This window comes from Desmodus rotundus, chromosome 5, assembly GCF_022682495.2.
Source record: "Desmodus rotundus isolate HL8 chromosome 5, HLdesRot8A.1, whole genome shotgun sequence".
Classification (NCBI taxonomy): domain Eukaryota; kingdom Metazoa; phylum Chordata; class Mammalia; order Chiroptera; family Phyllostomidae; genus Desmodus; species Desmodus rotundus.
In genome coordinates, this window is record NC_071391.1 from 126,526,292 (window position 1) to 126,553,114 (window position 26,823).

At 38.6% G+C, this 26,823-nt stretch overlaps 1 pseudogene; it reads right to left on the reverse strand.

The window, feature by feature from the left end:
- Window positions 1–10,322: 10,322 nt before the first annotated feature.
- Window positions 10,323–26,604, reverse strand: LOC112298082 (ATP synthase-coupling factor 6, mitochondrial-like; annotated as a pseudogene).
- Between the last annotated feature and the right edge of the window lie 219 nt (window positions 26,605–26,823).

Consider the following 26,823-nt stretch of genomic DNA (forward strand, 5'->3'; position numbering starts at 1 on the left):
TTGACAGGCTTTAATCTTCAGATCAAAAAGATACAGCATGTATTTGGAAAAACTGATATAGAAAGATGAACCCAAGTTATATACTATATACTTGTCTTCAAAAATAAAGAACTATTCATATGAGCAAAAAAGGCAAGCTGCTTACAAAGAGGAAAAAATTAGGTTGACTTCAGACATCTCTACAGTAATAATCAAATGTTTGAAGATAGTGGTGCCTGACTACACAGGTTTTGAGAGCATGAAGTCATAACCCCAAACTCCATATCCAGATATGACAGGAAAAGACTGCTGGTTATTTCTCCACACCCATTCTCTTCTTCCTTTTTAACACAAGGAACCCAGATTTTGAGCTAGACAATTGCCATCAGCTAAAAGACTATTTCCTACAGTCATGTAATAAAATTTTGTCTCGTGAAATTTAAGGAGAAATGTTGTGTGCTACTGCAAAGAAGGGGGCCTATACTTCTTAAAGGTGGGGGCCTTAAAGGTGGGGGCCTATACTTCTTGACTCTTTCCTTCATCCTGCTGCCTGAAATATGGATATGATGGCTGGCACTCGAGTAGCCTTCCAAGAAATGATAGAGCAGTGAGCTGGAAAGACTACAGGTCTCTGACGAGTTCACAGATCCATCATGCCAGTTCTGGACTTCTGTTATATGAGAGAGCAATAAACTTTTAACTTGTTAAAATCTCTATGTGTGTGTGTGTTGGTGGGGGGGAAAGGCTCTGTATTTTTAAGCAAACTCTAAATGATTATGTTGGGCAGCTGTCCTTCAGATATAAAGGGACAGGACTTCTCAAGCTTGGGAAGAAAATTAGATGATGAAACTGTCAGCGAGAAGCACATCAAAATAACATAGGAATAGGGAATATGGAAGCCACTATAAAAGAATTAATGAAGAAGTTTTAATTCACTTAAATACAAAAATAAGATTAATAACTGTGGGAATTATGGTTACAGAACAGAATGTAAGTGATAACACAAAAATAAAGAATATGGTAGAAAAGTAAATGTGCTAATTTTCTCATCTTGTATCACATGAGATCTGGAGATATAGTCTCAAATGGAATTTAAAGAAAACCCTTTTACATAATGATTCCAACCTCTTAGTGTTTTTCATAACTTTTAAAAGAAATTTAGTAACTAATAACTTTCTCTTTTATTTTTTTGTATTTTTTTTACATTATCTTTTAGTCCCCTCACACCCCTTTCCCTCAGCAATCACCACACTGTTGTCCATCACCATGAGTCCTTTTTCCTTTTTGCTGGATGCCTCCACCCAGTAACTAGTAACATTCATAGTGAAGAAACATGTTTTTAAAGTTCATCGGTTCTTAGTTTCATTTCAATTTCCTTCACCACCATTAAATGAAAGTGTGAAGTTATTACATACATTTTGTTTTAAAACAGCATGTAGAGTATAATTCCCATTTTTGTCTACCAATCTGACTCTTTCTCATTCCACCTACATTTACCTGTCTACCTATAGGCCTACTATCTTTCTGTCTGTATCTTAGCTGTATGTATACAGTCTTGAAAGATCTCCAATAAATGTCATTTGTTGTAGGTCTAAATGGTGGAAATTTTTTGTTGTTTTGGTATTTTAATAAGGATCATGTTTTAATTTGATCAAATATATCAACTGTAAAAAACTAAGTTTTTTTTTTAACAAAGAAACTCTCTCACTTTTTTCTGGAAATATTTTGTGACTATGCACAAATAAAAATGAACACTTTCCCCATGCCCAGGCATTAATCAAATTTATATTTGAATATTTTAATTTTATTATAATGATAAACAAAGGCAGTAACTGTACAGTAGAGACTTTGGAATGAAAAGTCAATATCCACACCTCTTGTTTTAGAGCTCCCTGGGGCTAATACTTTACAATTGTACTCTAATTTTGTTTGTCAAAGGGAATTTTTAACCTCACAAGAAATGTATTGTGAGGGAATTTTTAACCTCACAAGAAAATAAAGTAGGTAGGAAATGTTTTATCCTCATTTCATAGATAGGCAAACAGCATCCAAGGTAACAGACTTAAATAGTGGTAGAGCTGGGATGAGAACTAAAATGTTCTAATTTCCAGAACAGATGTTCCCAGAGAAAAGCAGTAATTGTTATTCTCCCCTTGTTGACTACAACTGGTTTTCATGGCAATAAGATAACTAACACATACCCAACAGAGCCATTGCTTCATAGAAGTTTCGACTTGCAAGGGACCTTAGAGGTTGTCTTATGAGGGGATTCTGCAGAGGTCCTGGGCAACCTTCTCTCTAAGCCCAACTGCAGCCCTGCTGGTATGAGCCTCTGCGCTCCCATTTCAGCCCTCACCCATTTTTTTTTCTTATCTGATTTACATATTAATGTTCTACATAAGAGTCCATTTGAAAAAGAGGCATTATTTTTACAAATAGGTTTAAAACCACCGATAGCCTACAGAAATAGAAAGGTGATTTAACATAATCATTGCAAAATGGGGAAGTTTTAAAAAGTAACAACCAATTCATAGGGGAATAAGCAATCTTGGACCAAACTTATTTTGAGACTGTCTGATATCATTCCAATTAGAAGCAGCTGCTTTTCTGAATTCACACTTCTCTTTTTTCTAAACCACTAGAAAGTAACTCAAGTGTATATACTGTACAAATCTTATGTGGTCAAGATTTTGTAGATTTGTTGCATGAACAAGAACCAGAGAAAAATTTTAAATGCCTTGCCTTACCATGCTTCATGTTCTAACTTTGAAATTTGTCTAACAAGAAGCAGCTGTCTGCAGTTAAAAATGTGAATCCATTTTAAAGGTGTCAAGAATGCTCTTTATTAGATATGAATATCACTGCTTTTGAGGTTGATGAAGGCAGTTAAAGGAAAGATGTAGGTAATTTAACAATTTACATTTATCCAGTACTTTATAGATTATAATCTGAAAAATAGTATTTGGTCCACTAGGAAAGGTTTTTAGAATGAGACACACTCAGCCTCAGATTCTTTTCACTATTAGTAGCTGGGAAAACCTGGGCAAGCCTACTTAGCCCAAATGATGCTTGGCTTTGTCATCTGTGAGATGAAACTACCGTGAGGATTAAGTGTAAATACACAAGTGTCAAATCCTTCCTCAAGTAATTTTAATGTTCTTCCTTCCTTTTTCCTACAAGGCTGGGTGTGATGTTTTTATTCATTGGACCCTATTTTAAATATACAGGAATACAAACTCTAATACATGGTAAATTATTTTTTAATATTATTTTATATTGATTTCAGGTGTACAGTATAGTAATCAGAAAATCATATACTTTACAAAATATCCCCCCTTCTGATATTTCCAGGACCACCTTGCACCATACATAGTTATTGCAATCTTATTCACTATATTCCCTATGCTACACTTTACATCCCCATGACTATATTGTAACTACCAATTTGTACTTCTTAATCCCTCCACCTCTTTTACCTACTCCTTCCACCCCTTTCCCTTCTGGAAATCACCATTCCTGTCTCTGTGTCTATGAGTCTGTTTCAATTTTGTTATGGTAAATTATTTTTTAATGAAGAATAATTTTTGCAATCTGAATCATAACCAGTAGTCAGTATATTGCAATGAAAGAGCACTAGGTAAATAATCAGAAGGCTTTGATTCTCATCTCCATTTTGCCACCTTAAGGTTGAATCATATGAAATGATCATTTTGTAGGTCACACATGGTTGAATAGATTTGTGGTGTAGGATAAACAATAATCTCTCTGCTTTTGTTCATGGATTAAACATTTATCAGAGGCCTATTATGTGGCAGGCATTTGTGTCAGGTGATGACTATATAGTAAAGAACATGGCAATGTCTTTGTGGTACTCTCTTCACTAAGGGAGGCATATAATAAACAAGCTCATAAATGTTTTTCAGGCAGTGATAAAATATTTAGTAATTAAGTGATCTCTAAGGTCTACTCCAGCCTAAAAATTATAAAATACCAGGTCATTTTTATAATATTATATCCTTTTTTACTGAATTAGTTCAACGTAAGATATAGCTGTGGATAAATCTGTAGTTCTTAAAAATAGAAATAAATGCTATAACTGTAGGAAATCTGAAAGGAAATCTTTATAAATCTCAAACAAAAGGATTTAGGAGATTATATTATTAGGAAATAGGTTTGGCTGCATGTAACAGCCAGAAATACAAAATAACAGTGGCTTAATACAGCGATTTTCAACCTTTTTCATCTAATGACACATATAAACTAATTACTAAAATTCCGCAGTACAAAAAAATTATACTTTTTGCAGATCTGACAAAAAAATAGGTATAATTTTTATTCATTCACAGTGGATGGCTATTGTTGTGTTGGCTGTGGATATTTTTTTTTATTTGACAATCTAAGGGAAAAGAGGTTGGTGCCCCTGACTAAATAGTCAGGTATTGCATGTTTTCAAAATTCTTGGGGCACATGGGTTAAAAATTGCTGGCTTAAAGAATAAGGGGTTTATTTTTCTTGTGAATCAAGAAGTTAAAATCCAGTTGCTCCAAAGCTGGCATGGCATCACAATACTTGCAGGGCAAGCTGCTCTTGATCATTTTTACCACAGGCTTTCTCCCTCACACTTACTTGTGTAATGGTTGCAAAATGGCAGATGGAAAGTCCTCCTATTACACTGCACCAACGTTGCCAGCAAAAAGAAGACAAAGGTGAAAGGGTAAAGCTTAATGGACAACTTACTATGCCTCCTTTTACTAAGTGTTCCCAGAAGTTTCACCTAGCAATTCGCACTTACAGCTCATTAGTAGAAACTTGACCACCCCTAAATTTTTCAGCTGGGCACATGATTACCTAAACAAAATCTGGGTTATATTAATATTAATAAGGAAGAGAGTTCAGGTGGATGCTGGTTAGAAGATTAGCAGTACTTACCAGAAGGATGTACCAACTTCACTATGAAATATGATTCTGAACATCAGAAACAAACATTTACCAAGGAAAATCATTACTTAAAAGTTTTTGGGCATAAATCTTTTCATATAGCAAATGCTATTTGGCATGCAAATGATCTCCAATTCCCTTCCCCAACCTCTACCCTTCATGGATCTATTTAGTTAAGTTCTATCTTTTTAATATTTACTAAAGCCCACCTATAATATCAATCCCCAGGCTTGGTTTGAATGAATATGCAAGCACTCCATTATTTTAAATGATTTTCTATTTCTATTTTCTTTCTATCACATAAGATAGAAAGAAGATAGTTTATAAGACTTATAAACAAACAAAACCAAATGATAAAATAAATAGCTAAGGGGATCATGTTATAAGAGAAAAGCAAGAAAATAAAATTCAAGAGGTACTAGGCATACAAGAATGCAGAGGTCCATAGGATTATGGGAGGCTTCCACAAGTGTGGATACGCCTTATCATCCCAATTCTAGCAATCAAAATATATGTATAAAACCTGGTAAAAATGTTCACCAAAATTCCTATCCAAATAAAAAATTGGTTATAATGAATACATGAGTATTCATTGTGTACATCAAGTAAAGTGTTTTAGGTGAATGCCAACTGACTCCGTCAGACATTCCTTACCCTGGTGTTCAGAGAAGCTCTGGAACAGAAAGTAAGAGACAGGTACACAAGACCAGTGCAAGGTGCCATTAAGGTCATACCTGCATGGAGCTGTGGAAGCCATAGAACTGGTCTCTGTTGAGCCAGGACAAGTGGAATAGGGAAAATGAGACAAATAGTTGAACAGACTCACAGAGCAATTTACAGCCAGATATAGAAGGTCACCTCTAGAAATAACATCTAGGCTTTGGTTATATTTTAGCTTCAGGCCCAGAAAAGCAGCAAAACTAGTGAACGATGCCAGGACCAACTGCAATGCTAATGACCCCCCTACCCTGAAAGGGCACACCTGGAAAACTGATGACTATTATGCTGAAACCCTCCCTGAGACCTCCCCCAAGATTTCCACTTGCGGGAGAGAGACAGAAGCCTTAAGACAAAGGACCCAGTGTGCTCTCTCCATCTTCAGAGCAGCCCTCATTATTCCTTTCTCCCTTTTCTTCCCTTTCTCCTTCTTCCACAGGCACACATCTTCTAAACTCTAAGGGTAACCCGCAAGACTTGCAACCAGGAGAATAATGGGCAGCAGCTGCTCATCCAATGCTAACCCCCTGAACCTGTCCCCAAGGCTCCCTCTTCTCTGAGTTCCTTATGAGGTAAGGCAGCCCAGCCTAGGCTCTTCTGTTGCTTCTTCTATGCTAAGCCCTTCCTTGTTTCACTGTCACAGCTTTAATAAACATACTCTCACAGTCACCTAAGCTCATGTTACAAAATCTTTCCTACACAAAGTCAAGAACTCACACACTACTGGCTGGCCCTAGGCGGACCTAGTTAGGGCCAGGTCACCTGTCTGGCAGTCTGAAGGCAGATTTGAGGATGTGAAGCGGCCCTTGAGAGGCCATCAATTCACCACCCAACTCTTTTGAACCAGACTTTCTTGGGTTAAAGGCTGGGAATATACATTGTTAGCAAGTTCCCAGGTAATGTGTGCGGACACTGAAATTTCGAGAAGCATGGCTCTAGAGTGGTGTTTCTCAAATACTGGCCCACAGACTTGCTACATCAAAATTCCTTTGGAAGTTTTAAAAAGTAGAGAATAAATAGCAGAGAATTAAAATCATATTTTCTAGGAGTCTAAGTATTTGGCATAGACACTTAGGAACAGGTCCAAATACTTTAAGAATCAGCCAGGTGGACCTAGTGACTTGATGCTAACAAACAGAATACAGCAACAACGATGGGATGTCACATTCCAGATTAGGTTACAATAAGACAGTGGCTTCTGTCTTTTTTGTCCTCTCTTGCTCTCTCTTCTTGGCTTGCTCTGAGGGAAACCTGTTGCCATGTAGTGAGCTGCTGATGGAGAGGTTCACAGGGCAAAGAACTGAGGGAGGCCTCTGGCCAACATCCAGTGGGGAACTGAAGCCCTCAGGCCAACAACCCACAAGGAACTGAATCCTGCCAACAGCCCGTGAGTGAGCATCTGAAGCGAATGAGACAACAGCCCTGCTGACACCTTGACTGGGGTCTTTTAAGAGACCTTGAATGAGACCAAGGCACACAGCTAAGCTTCCTGATTCCTGATCTATAGAAACTATAAGACCATAAATGTTTGTTGTTTAAAACTTCCAGTTTGGGGGGGAGGGTAATTTGTTACTTAGCAAAGGTTAATTGATACAGAAATGCTTCATGTAAAATCTTTACCAGTTTTTAACATTTTGGCATATAAAAGAATATGTTTTTGTCATATGGCATTTTCTTTCATATATAAGGGACACCTTATTTCTTGATATTGTCAATAAATAAAAAAACTTACTATGCAATGCAAAGTTTGACAGATTAGGGTTCAAGGTAGCCAGAGAGCAACTACAAATCCCCAACACAGAATAGGTACTTATTAAAACCAACAGAATTGAGTTGATAGGCCAGAATAGATGACCAAGAGCCCTCACGGACAGAAGAGATTACACTTGATCCCATTGGCCAGTAGTTTTCAACCCTTACCATGAGTCAGAATCACCTGCAGGACATGATAAAGCACAGATTGCTGGGGGCTCTTCTTCAGTTTCTGATTCAGTGTGCCTGAGGTGAGGATGAGTAATCTGCATTTCTAAGTTTTCAGGGATTGTTGTTGCTGCTGGACCAGGAACCACACTTTGAAAACCACTGCAAAAGGCAATAATTTCTGGAGCTTCTTTGTGTGTGTGTGCATGCGCTTGGGGCAGGGAGATGGTTGCATGAGAAAAGTCCTCCTAGATGACTCATAATGCATCAGAAGAACAGCAAGGGTGACAGCACCAAACTTGGATCAATTATAAGGCTCTTCCTGAGATAATTAGGTGGTGGTACCGGGGAGCAAGGACTTCACAGCCAAGAGAAATTAAAAAAAATATTGAAAGGGCTTGCTGATATCATCATTTCTCCACCAAATATTGCAGTTTAAGCAATAACTCTAGCTACAGAGGGAGAAAATCAAATTACTGTTATTCCAAATGAAACAGCCACGTAGCCATGTTCGCCCAGCATCGGTAGACATTAAGTATTATTCGGCATGGCTCCTTTAGGTCAGGTGGTCTGAGCTCTAGTTGCTGCTATAATTAACTCTACTCATTCTATTTACCTGATAGAATTTCCTTTGGGCTTCCAGATGGTCCTGGCTTCCTCCAGGTTCATCAGCTGGAGGTCTTCAAAGCCATTCAAACCCTTCAGATTTGTGCCTGACCTGATTATCCAATTTCAGAACACTGGATGTAATTTCCTCTATTGGCATCTGTTGTCTCTATTTCCAAGTTGAAAATGACTCAGGCAGTCAAAAGAGTACCTGATGGTATTTATTCATGGGCTGTTTTTGAAATGCATTTATTTTCTCCATGTTCTAGAGATAGTGGTGTTAATAGAGTGATTTCCAAAACACAGCACATGGGGGTGCTGATTTCCAGGTTTGTGGCATCTGCTAACAGATGCCATAAATGACAGTGGTGAGGCAGTGGCAAAGGTTTCTATTCATCTGCACCTTTACGTGCTCACCTGAAGTTGTGATTACTCTGCATTTTCCTTATCGTTCCTTGAAAATTGTTCAAGGGTTCTAGTGTGAGTAGGATAATGTCTAAGTGACAATTTCAGGTGCTGACTGAGGTTTGCTATTTGAGATAGTGGCTACTTTCCAGCAATTTCCAATACCAAAACAGTGCCTCCAGGACTGGCAACATCAAAGCACTATTGAAATATCACTATCTGTGGTTGATTTACAGGTGTCGATGTAAGAAACAACCAAACATATAAGAATTTTTATGAGTTTATTTGAGCCAAACTGACAACTGTTGAGATTTTGCCGGGAAGCAAAATCTCAATGGAATGAGAAAATGTTCCAGAGACTGGCCGTTTTACACCTTATTTTATACATTAGAATCAATGGAAAAGACTTAAGGTGGTTACACAAAATCTATTAGTGGTAGATTAGGGAGGTGGGAGAAAGCAAAGCAGGGGAATGTCTGAGATTGGATATGAAGTAAAAAGAAAAGACACATACTGCTTTTACATTGGTATGTATAGGATAGTTAACAGTTAACAATTAACATGATAACAATAAAAATGAGGGATTCTTTCTCCTGCTTTGGTGGGAGATTGTGCCCTGAAGGGTCTGGAAAAAAGGAAATTATCCTGACATTTGAAAGATATGTTATCATAGATGCAAACAGACAACAGACAGGCTCAGTTTAGGTAGACTGACCTTTGTCGAGGAAGATACGGGCCTAGAACACGACTACCTACAGGGACAGGCTTTTAGTTAGGAAGTTTTAATTTCAGACTGTCCTATGTGGTTACTTTAGGTCTCTGTAAGGGCCACCATGCAAGCCTCCCCTCAGCTTGTCAGGTTTAGTATGTGGCCCCGTTTTCATCCACACAAATAAAGGGAAAAAATCAAAGTATCTTGATTTTGAGAGGATGGAAGTTTTCCTGCAAGGAGCCTCCAGTCTAGCTGCTAAGATACATTTGTGAACAACCACACAAACTAGTTGGTATAAATAAAATTTCAGGGCCAAAATAAAGCATCCCACATGGAAAATTACACATTTTAAATATTTGTTAAAATGCAATGAATACAAATTAATTTCCAGTGTTAACATTACTAGTTGTTTCCATAACAGAGATCAGTAGAGACTCCTGGATCTGAAAAGTGAACAAAAACAGAAGAAATTCTCTTGTTCCTCTCCTTTCCCTGACTTATTTATTAAACTTATTTCTTGAGTAAATATTCAAATAAGCAAGTGACCTGGTTTTTCTTAGTCTATTCTCTGCCCTGCCTCCTTGGCACAGGGCTCAGTGCTAAACATCTGTATGCACATGAAGTATGAGCAAAGCATACAACTAGATGGATCCAGCAATTAAAATGGCTTTTGTTGTTTTGTTTTTACTTCACCTCTTTTAATAAAGCCTGTAAATAAAGGTGCTAACACATATACTTTTAAGTTGAACTAAAGCAAATACTTTTTTAAAAAATGTAGTATGAAACTCTTTTAGACCAAGATAAGAGAGTATTGGTGTAATCTCTACAGTAAAACAGGGTTCACCTCCCATCATGCAGCTAGGCTGATGTTAATGTGTCTCTATTCCACAGGCAAGTCTCAGAGTAAACCTCCTCCACATGTCTGGACAGGTGTACCTCGTTTTTATTGTACTTCACAGATGTTGCATTTTGTTGTTGTTTTTTTTACCAAGTGAAGGCAAGATCCTCCACAAGCAAAGATCACTAGCAAAGATTATGATTTGCTTTATTGTGGTGGTCTGAAACCAAACTCGAAGTATCTCTGAGGTATGCCTACATTTAGTTTCTCTGGGTCCAACCTGATCTGCAAAGTTTAAAGACTACAAAATGACCCGAAGCTTTCAAAAACATGGATTTCACTGGCCTTTTTAATTCTTAATCTGTCCATTTTCTCAAATTCATCGAACATACAGTTTGGGGCAACCCAAACCCACAAATACACTCACTACTATCAGGCTGTTTACATCTACTTTGAAGGTCTTTTCAGTTAACCTTTTTCCTGACCCACCCCACAATTTCCTCTGGTTTGTTATTTGACAGACTACCCAAATACTTTACCTAAGTCATTTGCTTCCTTCCTACTCAAAGTGTTTTTTTTTTTTTTTTTTTTTTTTTTTTTAACTGCTTCCACCAGCCCCTTTCTTCCTGAGCAAGGATGAAGGGTTTTTTTTCTTCAGTCTGAAATCAGAGCTTTTACTTTGTAAAATTGAGCTTTTGAATTGCTTGTTGGGGGACAGGAGCAGGTATGAATTATAAACTCAGCCATAGAGTTGTAAATAATTAATTGTTAATATTTAGAGTAAGTACATTTAAAGGTAATAAAACATTTCAAGGGAAGGGCCTTCTAGGCCTGTATAATGAACAACTAAACTGTTTTCAATTAGTATATCAATGGTTTCTGTGAAAAGAGTTCATATTCTAAAATAATTTCATTATTTCCCTCGGAAAACTTTCCCTTTTAATAAACAGTTGTTTAATAAATTATATTCTCAGAAATGGCAGAAAGACAAAGTCAAAAGATCACAAACTCCAAGTTTGTATGTTCTGAATCTAAGGGCAGGAAGCATCGTTTGACTTACCCAAAGCAGAGGTCAGTGTGTATTTCAGTTCTCCCAAGGATCACCAAAGGTTTCCCCCATCTCCTTCCCCTTCCCCTAAACAGACCTAGAGTAATCCTTTCACACTTTATCACTCCTTTCTTGGAGTCTAGGGTATTACTGAATATTTGCCTGTTTCTGCCCCGGAAAATCCCCAATGTTAATGTAGGCCACATCATACCTAAAATGTACTTGTTTCTCAATTCAAACTTGCTGAAAAATTTCCCAATGTGAAAACAGCTCCAAGTGTTCTTAAATTGCCAGAGAAAAGAGATCTGTGAACAGTATCATTAGGTCCTAAGCCAATTCTCCTAGTGACCAGCTATTGAATTTGGAAGGAAGTTGGATAATCTGAGATATAACTGGTGTTGACAGATTATAGCTGTATGTCCTAAACATCAAGCTAACTATTACTCACATACTCTGGGCTTGATAATAGCAGAACTATCAATTATTAAAGCCACCTTTGAGCTCATGATAATAGGGTCTGAATGTGGGCCATATGTCATGAGATATGGATATAACCCTGTCCCCACCACAAATTATAATCTATATTACAGATCAACTTAGTGGAATGGTTTTACAGGCTATTGGAAACTTCTGCTCAAATAAGAGGGGATGGGGCAGATGAATCTCATCATCTATTATTCTATAAGTAAAGTTCTACTCTTTTTAATAACAAAACTGTTTAGATTTTGATGAATACTCTATTTTAATGTAAATATCTCTTTCAGGGGTTATTCCAATCTTTTATCAGCTCACATATTATAAAAAGTTAATATTTTAGCAGAGGTTTGTCAGGAAGAGAAGGAAAAGCTGAGGCTAATGAGAGAGAGAGAGAGAGAGAGAGAGAGAGAGAGAGAGAGAGAGAGAGAGAGAGAGAAGGGCACCAAAACAAATTTTTTTTTATATACAACATCACCAAATAATTTATTTAGAATCAGAATTAAAGAACATTTGATGGTTGTTGAAATGTATATGTATTCTGATCAGTTTGTACAACTTATCTAGTGCAAATTGCCAGATAAATTTTACTTTTCTTCTCAAATGGAGTTTATTGATGACTTCAAATTTGGGATCTTCAAATCTGAAGTCAGGGAGCACATTCAGTCTGCTTTACTATACATTCACTTAAGCTTAAAAAGCTCCCTCTTCAACTCTTGCTGATACTCTGGGCCAATATCAACATGCCCTCTAGAACTGACGCTTAGTTCTGTATTCTCTAATCTTATCCATGAGGAGTTTCTGTACAGGATCAAGTTCCTTGTTAAGCGCCACTGCTGTAACACCAATATTCCTCCTCAAACAGACTGAGATTGCAGACTGAATGACAGAGGAGAACCTGAAGAGCCTCTGAAGAGTCACAGTGATTCTGTTATGGACAGGAAGTATCCTGGAGATAGGCTTACCAGAACAAATTTTATTACCCCTCCCAGACTGCTTTTTAGGACTACCTTAATTCTGCTTGCAGTTACCCCTGATGATCATCTCTGGATTGAGGCTGGTGGTTTTCTTGAACACAACATCAAACTTCACAATTTGGATGAAGAATAAGGACAACTTTACTACTTGCTAGCTTCAATCCAAGGCATGATCATCTTTCTTCTGTTGGTAAATGAATCCATTATTGCTTAACTTTCTAAAAGTACTCACCATGGAGCTGTAATGTTCACCTGGGATTCTCATCTATACAGAAAATATAACACATGGCCCCTGTTTGCTTTTCTCTTTTCATAGGAATCAGTAATATCAAAATACTCATTTCAATGCCAGAAGACTGGAAATTTGCATTTTGAAAATTAAAAAAATAAGGGAGGATCCATTTAAAATTTTCTTGTTGACATTCCCAAATATCTAGCCCTGCCACTAATTGAATTAACAGACAATATAAATCCCAAATAGCTGAATTGCTGATACAAAGGAAGGAAATTATAAATACCAACTGTGGCCTTGTGACCAGTTGTAGAAAAAAGGACTACAGCAGTCACTCATATTTTCTTCCTAACACACACATAATTGTAAATAAGCAGTACCTTTTCTTCTTTACTATTTCATATAAGACATGTTGGTGGTAGTTAAATTTATAGTTTAGTTCTTAGGTTATAGGATATCCAGGAGAGATTATTCCTAAACTAGAAGAATGAACATTACCCAGAGAGAGGTCCAAGGAAGATTTTTTAATTTCCCCTTCAGAGATACTCAAAATGTTTTCATTTGCACAAAGAATCATTGTACTTTGTTACCTGAAAGCATATTCAGATTTCTATTGTTTAGAAATTAAAGTACAGTTAGAAGGTTATGTATAGATGGTGAATACAAAGGGGTGGACTATGATTGCTTTGGTGAGTCACTTTTAGCATGTATTCCAAACTCCTTAGAGAATTCCTTTCTGTATTGCAGAAGCTGGAGAGTTAAAAAGCATATTTCTGATTTCCTGACTCCTGAGTTAAAACAGTTGCTTGAATACACATATCTAACTTTGCTTCCTCTTGAAACCCTAGAAAAAGTACAATGAAGAGTTTTTTGTTTTTTGTTTTTAAGGCAAAACCCTCTGGGGTTGGGAAAACAAGAGGCAAGAACAATTAATAATTTGGAAGCTTCATGGCAGCAACAAGGAAGCAGAGAAACAAACCAATTTACACTGCAGAATTCTCAAGATTCAAGAACTCATACTAGATAATACTGGAGCTGGGGTGAAAGGGTATAATGCTGAAATAAGAAGGGTCAAGTGAAAGATGTTGGAGAAGCAATTAGATCCATAGAACTTCTTCCCCATTCCACACTGCCGGGTAACCCTCCTTTATCCTAGCAGAACTTGGGGGTTATTCCCTATGGAGGTACAAGATGTCAGGACTGGGGAAGGCCCTGCCCGAATGAAGGAAGGGCTCTGTACCAAAAATGTAAACCTCTAACTTGGTAAGTCCCACTCACTTGCTCAGAGCTACCAGTATTTTCAATCCTCACTTGTTTTTAGCTTTTAAAAATACTTGGAGGTATAATTGATATGTAGTATTGAAATGCAAAGATCTTAAATGTACTCAGCAATTTTGGTAAATGCACACATCTGTGTAACTCACACCCTTAACACAACATGGAATATTCCCAACACCCCCCAAAATTAGTCCCTCACTTTAAATCATGAGCAACAACAAAAATAAATCACGAACAGAGAACTAATGATTACAAGACATCTGAGGAAAGACCCTAACATAGAAGACAAAGATTAAATAAAGCAAACAATTTTTTTAAAAAGCAACTTAGAGGGAAGAACCCCTTTAGGAAAAATAAAACATACTTTAAAAAAATTATATTAATTCCTTAGGAAGATGAGAAGAGTCTGCATAATAAAAGCAATGAAAAATTCAGAAAACAAAAAAAAGAGGTCTTAGAAACTGAAAGCATGAAAACAGCAATGAAAAAAACTTAATAGAAATTTTGGAAGATAAAGTTGGAAAAATTTTCCAGGAAGTAGAGCAAAAAGACTGAAGGAAAATAGGAGAAAACTGATAAGAATGGAGCCCAGTCAGGGGATCCAACATCTAAATAACAGAGGGGAAGAAAGCAGCAATGAATAATTTAAGAGAATACCCAGGGTTTCTAGACTGAAAGGGCCTACTGGATGCCCAAGAGAATGGATAAAAATTAGACTCACACAGAGGCATAGCGTTACGAAATTTCACTGGGAACAAAGAAGAAATTCTACTAAAAATTTAGTTGCAAAGCAGAAATCAGAACAGCTTCAGATTTCTCAACAGCAGCACTTAGAACTTGAAGTCAATAGAACAAAGGCTTCAAAACTGAGGAAAAAATATTCCTAATCTAAAATTCTATGTTATCACTTTATCAATTAAGTGGGAAGGTAGAATAAAAACACTTTCAGACATCCAAGATCTCAAAAAAGTTATCCTTTACATACCCCACCCTGTTTTTTTTGTTTTTTGTTTTTTTTAGAAAACTGATAGAAAAATATGTTCCGTCAAATGAGGAAGTAAAGCAAGAAGGAATATACAGGTCTGGCAGAAGTAAGGCTTGCTTGAGTGTGGTTAGTAGGGTAATACCATGAGTGTAATAATTCATAGTTTTAATTTGAACATTTCACCTAAAATGTTATATGGTGTGCTTGAGTATGATATTGTTATGTTACAGAATTACAGGCTTATGATTTTGTAATAAAAGATTTTGTAATAAAATAGGGATGTTATTTGTGCCAGACCCTGTAATAGGCCACATGAAACAGCAGATTCAACACAGCAGAGAGGTAAAGAGACTTTGTTAGATACCAAGATGGTGGACTCCCCAATGACTGCTATACACAAAACATAGAATGTCTTTTTAGAAAATCCAAGGCCAAGGGCTGTGAATTGCCCAGATCTATAAGGCTGCCTTTGCCTCCAGAGTAACTATATAGGCACAGTGACAGCCATGCATGGGCAATAAAAATGAACTGATGAGAACACAATGGTACCCTGAAGGCTGGGGTCTCTCTATGTCTTGGCAAAACTCTCCTGGCCTTCATTGACCATAATGAAAATAAAATAAAAATAAAATAAAATGAAATACAATAATAAAATAAAATAAAAATACTAAAATAAAATACTATATATTAATACACATTAATATATATGCTCATATGTTGTATATGTGCGTGTCTATGTCCTTGTATATACATAAAATATCTCTGGAGAGATTATGAAGAAAACCTACTTTCCACTATCTACCTTTTTTTGTTATTTTTAATCTTTTTACTCTGCACATAAGCTATTTAAAAAATGAACTAATGAATAAAAGGACATACTTTCTTTAAAAAATTACAAACAACATGCCCATTGACTGAGCAGTTTCACTTTTAGGAATTTACCCTATGGATATACTTGTACAAATGTGAAGTTCTGTAAATACAAGGCCATTCACTGCAGCATTATTTGACAACAAAGGACTGGATACTGCCTAAATGTTCACTGAGAGAGAAACAGTAAGATAAATTACGCATATCTATATGAGAGAATGCTTTGTACTCATTAAACAAAGAATGTAAAAGCTAATTATGTGTTGATATAGAATAATATCCAAGATATTCTATTAAATTAAAAAAGGCAAGATGTAGAAGAGAGTGTATAGTTTATTATACAAATACAGGAAGAAAAATGTCTCTGACCCCTGCAACAGATTACCCTATTTTATGCTGTCATTGTATTCTGTACTTTGCCTTTGTGATACCTATGACAATAATAATGATTATTTGTGTTTTAAAAAAATCTCACATTTCTCCTACTCCCTTGCAGCTGGTTCTGGGTGTGAAATAGGTTGCACCAATTCAGTGCATTACACAAGATTTGGAAAGCAAAAGAGGCAGGCACCACTTTCTCATGTTCTGAGCTGTTGCTGCTAACAGTAATAGTCACGGAATTACTAGGACTTTCTGCAACAGTGTCCTAGTGTCCAGAGATTAGCTTCATAGATATCAAAAGGTAGTTAAATTAGCAGCTTCCTAATCCCTGGGTCAGTCTTAGTGGTGTGCTCTTGAACTCAACACTTCCAGAGCAGGGTCCTGATTCCCCTCTCCTGACTGTGGCACTCCTCTGGCAGGACAGTTTGGCGGTGATGTTCTGCAGATCATTACAAAGGACCCAGTTTATCCCACTCCTATAAGCCTCCACAACAATTCTGTGAACACCCAATGCCCTGTATTAAATGAGCTTATGCTTAAAATAGGTAGTGATTTGTTTCCTGCAACTTAACTTTAACTGATAGATTGATAATGTGGACTTTAAACATAAAGAATCTGCAAACTTCATTTTAGAATCATTAAAGTAATTTATTTTTACTTTATCCTGTACACTGTAGGCTACCAAAGTGGGTGTTAAAGGGTTTAAAAACTGAGAATTACCTATGTGTGGGGAACTGTTCCATGCGTGGAAAATGTGGCTCAGCCCCCACTCAGAAAAGCCAGTGGGGAGCAAGGTTGGCAGGCAGGACCCACGTCCATGGATAGGTTCTCCAGTGGGAAATCAGGCCTGCATTGTACCTAGCCTGCTGTGAGACTTGCTCTTGCTAAAACTCCCTCACCCTGAGGCAGCAAATGTTTACTGAGCATCTTTATCTTCCTAAAATCTGAGCTAGACCTTCCAGGTATGGAGCATAACCGTTTTCGACCATTTCTCCCTTTACATTGCAAATATCCTTCTTTGATGTATTCAGTGACATCTTCTCCTTTGTCTGCAAAAGATAACCACCCAAAGCAAACCTATGTATAGTAAATGAGGACCATCTTTGATGTAAGGAACCTAGAAAAACAATAAAAGCCTGTCAAGGCAAGGGTTGGGGCACTCTCCTCTTGAGAGAGTGGCTGTGCCATCCCTTTTCCTCCACAGGACTAGGTAGTCTGTGTGTGTATGTGTGTGTGTGTGTATTTGTCTATTTGTCTATTGCCGCCACAACCCAGGATCCTGTGGGCCGGGATCCACATCACCTATGATATTCTTTTCTGCATGTACTAACAGCTACTGGTATGCCAAAACATATATAGCAAATCAGGGCAGCATGTTTAACTTCATTTTTAAAGTTTATCCAGAATATAGAATGAGTGAATACATAAGAATTAAGGGTTATTTTCAATAAACAAATATTATTTAAATTGATGAAAATGAAAGTGACTAGCAGGTGGGCTGTGGCTTACTCTACTCTCTAAGAAATGCCTGGTGACATCAATAAAAGGTGTGTCAGAAACAACTGGGTGATTCAGATTTCACTCTCCTTGACTAGGTGTCCTGGAATGATTCTCAGCAAGCTGGGAAACCCTTTAAAACATCTCATAGTCCATAACAATACCAGGCTCATTACCTTTTAATCACAGTGATACTGTGGGAACTGATAATAATTCTGATTTTTGTCTCTTTTTACATCTTTTTGTGAATTTGATAGTGAGTAAAAGGAAGTGATACAAGAGCAACTATAGACTAAGTACCACTGAGCAAACACTTTATATATGTTCATTTCTGATGCAGCATTTTACACTTACATTTAATCCAGTGACATTTTTGGTGTGTTTTTTAGAAAAGTATTTGGAAGTGGTGGTGGGTAAGGAAGTAAATGACTGAGAAGTCACAGCTCTCTGCAAAGGCAGGCACACAAATACACAGTTTTCTGGCAGAGAACAAGCAGCAACAAACTTCTGATTCTGGGTTTTCAGAGATAGACTCAATACTAATGAAGTCACCATTGAAGGCAGAATAAGAATTTCTGACTCTCAGGCCTGTTAAAGACTGGTGAGAGCATTCCAATTCTTGACCATATATGAGTTATCCATTTGGTGGATTACTTTTTCCTTAAAATTAAACCAGCATAACCCGAAGTGACCTGTTCTGCCTGAGGTATATTTAGGAAACACTAACTTATTTAAATATAGACTGCACAGAACATTATGGGTGATTATGTCCAAGATAAAAATAAAAATATATAAAATATATATATACATATATAAAAATTGCTAAAGCTAAAAAGAAATGTTTTTTGAATAATGCAAAGTTAGTTTTGGAATTAAAATTATTTTGAGCTAGCAGGGCCCTTGTCCAGCCCTGGTTGGTGTGGCCCAGTTGGTCTGAGTGTCATCCCCTAGCCCAAAGGTTTCAGGTTCAAGTGCCAGTCAGGGCATGCACCTAAGTCGCCAGTTCAATTCATGGTCTGGGTGTGGGTGTGTGTGACCCCCAGTCCAGACTATATGATCCCCCATCCTGGCACTGAGCCCTTGTCCTGGAGAGAATGCAACCAGCTGATGCTTCTCTCTCACATTGATGTTTCTCTCCCTTCCTCTTTCCCTCCCTCGCTCCCTAAAAGCAATGAAAAAAAAATGTCCTTGGGTGAGGATTAAAAAAAAAGATTTTTTGTCCAATTGTTTCATTTCATAGCTGAGAACACAAGTGTAGTGAAGTTTACTGACTTGCTCAGAGTAACAGTTAACTGTGAAATTTAAATGTTTAAATCATAACTTCTCTTCTATTAGCCTACACATAAATTTTTAGAAATATCCTTAGAATTATCTGCAATATGAGGGAAATGATTCACACTGAAGCTCCCTAAGAACAGAGCTTGACTCAGGGGTAATGAGCTGATGGGGTGAAGGGGTATGTGGCTGGGGGAAGGAGCCTGCCAGGTATTACTTCACTCAGCTTTGTTGCCAGCACTATAAGGAGTCTTCAAAATCTGCCCTCACTCTCTTATTTTAAGAGCTCACTCAAACTGCTTATTACCTTTATACTATCACTTTCCTGAAACTAAACCTTGTATAGTTTCCCCCAGTTTCCTTTTGTGAACTATGGAGTCTTAGGGAGGAGCTGGACCTATAAGGACTCTGGAAAAACTACCCTTGGGCTAGCAGAGAGAATGCACCATAGCTGCAGGAGAAGAGAGGGAAGTAAGGTTTGCAGTATATATTTAATGCTGCCAAGCAGCTGGGGGCTAGAAATCATGAGAATTTACACCACTGAAGCTGTTCAACATTAGTTGGTGGGGCTCTGCTAGGAGAGAGCAGATGGAGTGAGATAAAGAAGTGTCTGTGAAGGCAGGAAATAAATTCCAGAAGCTCACCTCAGTACTACTGGCTGTCTTTCAGGATAAAGGCCCACAGTTGGGTGCTTAAATGTATTTGAATATGTACTCAGATTTTAAAAGGAAGTCTGCTGCACCTCACATCCATTAGGATGGTTACTCTCAAAACAAACAAACAAACAAACAAGTGTTGGCCAGGATGTGCAGAAATTATAATCCTTATGTAATGCTATGGGGAATGTGATCTATTCACAATATGGCAGTTCCCCCCAAATTTAAAAATAGAATTACCATATGATCCAACAATTCTACTTCTGAGTATATACCCCAAAAAAGTGAAAGCAAAAACTTGAACAGATATTCATCCACCCATGTTCATAGTAACATTATTCACAATAGCTAAAAGGTAAAAACAATCCAAGTGTCCAGCAGAGGAATAGATAAACACATGTTGTATATACATACAAAGAAATATTAGTCTTAAAAAGGAATTAAAAAGGCATTCAAGGTGGCGATGCAATAGGTAGAAGCTACACTCACCTCCTCCCAGGACCATACTGGAATTATAACTAAATTATAGAACAATCAACCTAAATAACCAACTGAAGACTAGCTGAACAGAAGTCTTATAAGCAAAGATGTACAGAAGAAGCTACATCACAACTGGTAGAAAGGATGGAGATGTGAAAAGGTCTGGCCCTGCACCCACATGTGGTGGTTGAGAATCTGTAGGGATATCTCAGCTGCAAAGGTCTCCCTGAGGAGCAAGGGGTCTCAACCCCATGCTGAGAGCACCATAACCAGGAAGAAGAGCCCATATAACATCTTGCTATGAAAATCAGTAGGGATTCCTTCTGACATGGAGAAATGAGAGTCTTAGAAACCCAAGTGCTATCTTAAACAGCCAGTGCACAAAATCTCGTTTGCAGCCACTTAAACTGGGCTCCTGTAGCGGGAGGCTCAGAGAGGACTGGAGTCATACAGGGAGAGACTGGGTTGTATGGCTTTGGGGAGAGGGCTGAAGGGATAGCCACCAAGGCCCCTGTGCTGAGTCCCTCTATCATACTGCCCACATATGCCATCTGTCCAGGGTCAAGCATCAGCCTGAGGGAATACACTAGCCCACCCTCTCAACTTCTTGTGGCCCAGCCCTGCCAGTCTCAAGCTAGCAGAGGAGTCTGCTTGCTGCTTCTACCCTGGATCCTCAGTTCATACTTTCTTGGAGAGCACTTGAGGATATCCTGCAGACTCAGTGGGAGTCAAAAACACTTGGGGAGAGACTAAGTTGTGTGACTCTGGGCAAACAGCCATTTCCCCATATCACACCCCACCAGCAATGTTCCACCATGAGAAAGCTACTAGCCCCACCCTCCCAAATATCTGTGGCCCCACCCAGCTGAACTCATGCTCTATGGAGAAGTAGTTGGCTGTGTGTGGGCAGCCTAGGCCCCTGATATAGACTTTCTTGGTTCTCGAGGTCCATTTGGAGGGTGGCAAGAATGCACAAGGAACGACTGAGTTGTGTGGCTCTGAGGCAAGGGCCATTATTCCCTCACATGCCTGACTGGTGCCACTATTCCTGTGCAGAGTCCTCCCACCACATGGCCAGACTGTTGTCTGTTTTAGCTTGATGAACTCTGCCGGCCTCACCCTGATGACTCCCTGAGACCCTGCCCCACCACAAAGGACCACAGCCCTCAGGCAGGTGGCAGTTGGCCTTGGTGTACACTGAGACTTTTGTTGAGTGGCCTCAGACCCAGCACTGGCACTGAGTTTGAATCTGTGTCAACCTGGGAACACCACTCAACCCTACCTGGTGACTCACTGTGAACAAACCTCACACAACTCAAGTGCCTCCAGAGGTTCTTTCACTGACTGAGCCTATCAAGCAGCGGGAAAGCAAAAACAGATCACGGGGTGTCTTGGATCTTTTGCTGACCTGCCTCAGGCTCAGTACTAGTGGAGCCAGCTTTGGTATGCCACTTCCACAGGCACCCAGGCCCAGCAGAGGCAGCCACAAACTGTGGGTTGCTTAGTTAGGTGCAAACAGTTAGGCTAGGGCGAGTCACAGGCAGCATCTAACATTAACCTGCACTGGAGACCCTCCCAAGAGGCCCCCAAACCAACACATCAGGTGGCTGGCTTCAGACCACATCAAAGCATGACCCAATTAACTCCCAAGCCATACCCAAAGGGAGAAGGTACCAGAACCTGCTATGGCAACTTCCACTTTGTGGGGTCAGCTCCTGCATAGCAGCTAGTATACTGTGGTCAGGTCAGTCTTCATAGACATCCAGCCTGAGGGTCAACCCCATCCACAAATGGGCCAATAGCAATCAAAACTCAACTACATCAGGAAGGCTCACATAACCCACTCAGGGACATTCCTGTAGCACCTAGTTCAGGCGATCAGGTGCACCACTGGGCCCCACAAAATGCCATACCAAGGACACCATACTAAAACTGGGAGACATAGCAGATCTACCTAATACACAGAAACAAATACAGAGGGATAGCAAAAATGAGCAGATAAAGAAACATGCCCCAAATGAAAGAGCAGGAGTGATCTCCGGAAAAAGAACTAAATGAAATGGAGGCAAGGAATCTACCAGATACAGAGTTCAAAAATGGTTATAAGTCAGCTCAAAAAACTTAGAGGAAGGATGAATGAACTCAGTGAAAACTTAAAGAGATAGTAAACATAAAAAAATAACATAGAAACCATTAGAAAAGAACAGATAGAAATGAGTCCTGTGCTCCCATCATGTAGGATTTGAGGTCATAGTAAGGATCTTGGCATGTACAGTATGAGATGGAAGTCACTAGAGGGCTGAGTAAAGGAATTCCATGACTTGACTTAGGTTAAAGGGATCATTTTGTCTGCTCTGCTGAGAAGACTGGAAGGGGCAAGGGTGGAAATAATGTCACCAGTTAGGGACTATTGCAATAATCCAGGAAAAATTGATGGCTTGGGTTGAGATGACAGCAATTGAAGTTATCATATTCTAGATATATGTTGAAGGTAGAATCAGTGAGATTGCCGAAAGACTGGATATCAGGTATGAAAGAAAGCAAAATAGTCATGATGACTCCCATGTTGCGGGCCTGAGCAAACTAGAAGCATCGAGCTGACATTTACTAAAATGGGAAGCCTATTAGGTAGAGCAGGTTTAAGGTAGAAGTAGGTAGGGAATCAGATATTTGGTTTTGGATATGAAGTTTGAAATCCTTATTAAATATATGTGCACATATCAGTTGGCTGTTATGTATAAAGGTCCAGAGTTCAGGGGGGAAAGTATAGCATAAGACATATATTGGAAGTTCTGTCTTGTACTGGTTCAAAGACATGACTCTGGATGACATTTCCAAGGAGTGAAGATAGATAGAGAAAATGTCTAATAACTGACCCATGGGGTATCTCAAGGATGCTCCAAATAGTCAAAGGTTAGGGAGATGAGGCAGAACCGGCAAAGAAGACTAAGAAAAAACAGGCACAGAGATAAAAGGAGAAAAAGAAGAGTCCTCAAATCAAGTGAAAAGAGACATTTTAAGGAGGATGGAGTGAACAGTTGTGTCAAATGCTGAAAATAAGTCAAGATCGATGAGGGCTGAGATTGTACTGTTGGGCTTAGCAGCATGGAGATCAGCAGTGACCTTCTCAGGAGCTGCTTTGGCGGAGTGGTGGGGGTGAAGGCTTGGCTGAAGTGCATCTGAGAGAAAAAAGCTTTTAACTACTTCAATTCTCTATGCCTTGGTTTCCTTAGCTATAAAAAGGGTATGCTAGTACTTTCTTCATAGAGTTGTAAAAAATAAAGGAAATAACATATCTGAAGTATCTAGTAAGGTCCAGTAGATATAAATCCTTAATAAGTATAATTTGTTGTGATTATTTTTAGATTTCAACTCTTCAGGGGGAAAAATAGACATTTACTTATCATCTTATTTAAGTTAATGATCTTTTGTAAAAAGCTCAGATAAGAACTGCCACATTTAACTGATCATTTCTTCTTTTTTATATTTCTTTTCTTTAAATACAGAAATAAAATGAAGTACATAGACAAATGCAAAATGAGAGGGAGAAGAGGAATTGGAGAGTGATAAAGACAGGACAAAACTTCTTTTAAAGGAGTTTTGCAGCAAAGGGAAGAAGAAAAATTGAGGGTTGCCAAAGGGTGTTTTTGTTTTAGTTTGTTTTCTTTAAGATGAGAGAAATAACTGTGTGGTGGAGGAAATGATCCTTTTTGAGAGGGAAAAATTAATAATACAAAATGGTGAGGGGATGTCCTTGAGAGGAAAAGAGGCATAGAATGTGGTGCCCAAGTGCAGAGGTTGGTCTTAGGAATGTAGACAATTCATCCATGACCGAAGGATAGGCCAAGTCTACAGGTATAGATGTAGGTGGAAGTGTGTAGAATTTCTCTTCTCATAACTTCTTTCTGCTTTGTAAGATATAAAGCAAGAGCCTCAGCTGAGAGTGAGTGTCAGAGGTATTGGAGGTTTGAGAAGAAATGTGAAATGTGAGATAGTCATCTAAGAGATGGGGAAAATGAGTGTATTAAAGAAGGGTAGGAGGCTTACCCAGCAGCGCTGAGGGCCTAATTGAGGTTGATGGTGAAATATTTAAAATGAAAATAGTTAATGTTTTTCAATTGCATTTACCTGTGTGGGTGGTTGTTCAGAGGAGGTAAGAAGTTGACATTATCAGGTTTGGGGTTTTGCCAGGTGAGTACAATGAAAGGAGAGAGGAGAGACTAGCTGGATGTGCAAAGGGTGATTGTAATAAAGGTGGGATAGCAGGGAAGTGAGGCCATAAGGAAATAAGGAATGATAAAATGGGGGTAAAATCCTGACAGGGTACTAGAGGAAGGGCATGGGAAGTTAAAAGAGGGGTTCAGAGAGTGGTTACTTGGAATTGAGATGATAGAGAGGTTGTAGTTATTGGTAATGACAAGACAGGACCATAGAGGGGATGACTGTGATAGGGTGAAGGGCGAGATCTTTGGAGGAGAAGTGAAGCAGGGATCAAAGACTTGGAGAGGCCAGGACAGGATCATCTGCATGCCATTGAAATTACCCAGAATTAAAACAGGATTATTTTTGGAGAAAGTGACAGTGAGACAGGAACTAAACTCTTCAACTAATTAGGATAAATGGACCAGGGTCTGCAGATAACAGCAATTACCATATTCTAAATACTAATCCTAAACTATTAGCCTTAATATGTCAACTTCAGAGATGTTACAGCCTTGAAAACGTTCTTTATCAATGAGAAGGAAAACAATTCTCTCAATGAGACTCACCATCACTGTTCAACGTACCATCAGAGACAATCTGCCTTATCTTCCTGTGAAATAAAGCTTAGATCTAGGAAGATGATACTTTATTCAAAATGGGAAATGAGCTCTCAGAGGTCTTTGGGAATACTAATTGCAATGGATTAATAATTTATCTTTAACAGTTTTCAATAAATACTTACTGAGGGAAATCGTATAAAAATGCTATAAACTCTTGCTTCTGGTTAATCCTGTCTAAAGGACATTCTATAAATGGGTTCACCTTTAATAACTTTAAGAAAGCTTATTTATTCAACCACTAAGTCCTGACTCTAGGATGCAAAGATGTAGGGATCTTGCTCTCAAGGTCTAGTGTGGAATACAAACAAGAAAACAAAAAGATATATGGTAGATAATAATAAAGAGCGTAACAAATGCTTAAGATATAATAGGGTAAAGGCACAGAAGTGGAACCAGCTTTTGTGGGGATGAGGTTTGTGTCAGCGATCAAGGAAGGCCTCAGAGAAAGGCATAACTGTGTTGTAAAGGAAAGGCCTTGAGAAACCTAACCTGACACATGCATTTTCAAATGATTTTATTTAATAGAAATATCTTTGTATAACCTATTCATTTAGTCAACATCTATCTGTGACTTGCTCTGTGCCACTCACTGTCCTAGGTCCTGAGAATACAACAGCGAACCAGACAGATCTTTGCTCACAGTCTGGCAGTGAGACTTTGACACTAAATTTAAGCGTGAAGACCGTTGTGGTAGAGAAAGAGTGGGTCTGTAACAGAGGGGACCTGCCCTAGTTCAGAGGAGAAATGTTAGCACACAGCTGAAAACTTGGGTGTTTGTCCAGTTGGCATGAGTTCTGTCTTTTTTAAAGTAGAGTCATTCTCACAGTTGTTCTGAATCACCCACAGGGCCTAGCCCAGGGCCAGGGGAATGTAGTTAGTAGCTCAGAAACAACTGAATGACTGATTGAATCTCTTCTTTTATGCTGTGGAAGGCACTTCTGGATCTTCACCATTCTGAAAATAATCCAGTTTTGTAGAAGTGCCAGAGTGAGTTCTGATTAAATTCTACCAAATAGTTTTTTACTGAGTATTTATTAAAGTCTTGTGTGGTTAAGAAGGACATGAGATTATAGTCCTGAGATCACTTAATTGAGAGAAGTTCTGTGCTGGAAACTCTAACTCTAGCCAGCAATCTCACAAATTCTCATCATTGGTCATGATAGAGCAATTTTTCACTGTGTAATTTTTATGAAAGTTGGGGAAGAGGTGCCGTCACGAGGAATGGTATATTACAGAAGCTCTTCAACTTTCCAACTTCAACCTTACAGAATCAGGAAGATATAACCAATGCCCAAGCCAGAGCAAAAGCTGGCTAACTCTGCCCATTAACAGATGGCATTAATAATACTAAGTATATTGAGCCTTTCAGGGTGGTTACAGTTGTACACTTAATAAGTACTTGAGAAGTAGTGCCACTGGGAGTGTTGGCATGTGAGGGATTTGCAGCTTTTTGTATTGCTGGATCCCTGGGCACTGTGAGCTGAAGAAGCAGAGCTCGTGGGTCAGTCATCATGTTGCGTTATGGGCAGTACGAAGGAGAAACCAAGGTGTATGTTGGTAACCTGGGAACTGGAGCTGGCAACGGAGAGTTAGAAAGGGCTTTCAGTTATTACGGTCCCTTAAGAACTGTGTGGATTGCAAGAAACCCTCTAGGATTTGCCTTTGTGGAATTTGAAGACCCTAGAGATGCAGAAGATGCAGTGCAAGGCCTGGATGGCAAGGTGATTTGTGG